Below are 1,422 nucleotides of genomic sequence, written 5' to 3'. Positions count from 1 at the left end.
TCCTTTTTCCTAAACATTTTAAAATTTAGCTCACCAAAGTCGTCTTCAATCCTGTGGATTGTCGTCAACCTTCAGATCCCAGTTGAGAAGAACGAAGACCAGTCCCAGAAAGGGTCTCAATTGCCGTGGCCACGTTCTCTTAACTGGATGTCGGCTCCACAACTGGAATCCTCGGGTGTATTGACATCTGGCTCGAAGGACCAATTTTAATGTTGGATTTATCTCACCCAACACCAATAAAAATGCACAAAAGGAATGAAGACGCTGGTTTCTCTTTCTCATGAGGAGGGCGTATGGGAGATTGTTCAGTTTACAGCCTCTCAACATGCTCTAAACAATCTCTCCCGTCGCTCCTGCATTTATTTGAAAATAGGAGGGTTTTACAAGACATAACGTTCTCAGCAACAAGACACAACACAAAACATTGGACCAACCCCTGGCACGTCCCCGACCACATCCGATCACGTCCTTGGTCAAGGCGCCCTTCCATCGGATGATGCTGAGTCATCTTCTTGAAGGCGAGACATCTTCCTTTCTAAAAATCGTCCATAATACTAATGCAAGCTAAGCAAATAAATGATAACTTCTAAAATATATTTCACAGTAAAATACGACAACAGAGACCCCGGACTGTTGAACAGCTGAAGGTGTTGCTTGATGTAGCAAGAATGGGAAAGAATTCCACCGACAAGGCTTCAACAATTAGTGTCCTCAGTTCCCAAATGTTTATTGAATATTGTTAAAAGAAAAGGTGATGTAACACAGTGGTAAACATGACCCTATCCCAGCTTTTTTTTCCAAACGTGTTGCAGCCATAAAATTCCAAGTTAATGATTATTTGCTAAAAACAATAAAGTTGAACAGTTTGAACATTAAATATCTAGTCTTTGTAGTGTATTCAATTAAATATAGGTTGAACATGATTTGCAAATTATTGTATTCTGTTTTTATTTGTTTCACACAACGTTGGGGTTGTAGTTAAAAAAAAAGGTTTTCACATCTCACATGCTTTAAGCACATTTAAACTTATTAAAACACACTTAACGTGTTCGTTACCACCTGTTCTCACTCTCACTTGCATAGTTTTCCAAATAAGAGGCCAAGTGTGCTTGCTTCAAGCTGTTTATTTGAAAAGTAAACCATAATTGTTATTGCCAATTATTTACAAGATTTGACAAGGCCGACAGCTCCAGCTAGAGAATATCCACTTTCGGAGATTCATTCAGGGTGCGGGGGACGACAGGTCACACACACTAAAAAATGAAAAGGCACACAGGGTAAAATATACAGCAACCTAAACATGCAAATGAGACAAAGAGGAGAGACCCTCCACGAAGTGACCACTTAGTTTTGGACTTGTCAAAAGCCTTTGATCCAATCAATATTGACATCCTCTGATGCCAGTGCTGCAGTTTCCTATCA

This window comes from Phycodurus eques, unplaced genomic scaffold (assembly GCF_024500275.1).
Source record: "Phycodurus eques isolate BA_2022a unplaced genomic scaffold, UOR_Pequ_1.1 contig_72, whole genome shotgun sequence".
Taxonomy (NCBI): Eukaryota; Metazoa; Chordata; class Actinopteri; order Syngnathiformes; family Syngnathidae; genus Phycodurus; species Phycodurus eques.
This window is presented reverse-complemented; position numbering follows the sequence as displayed.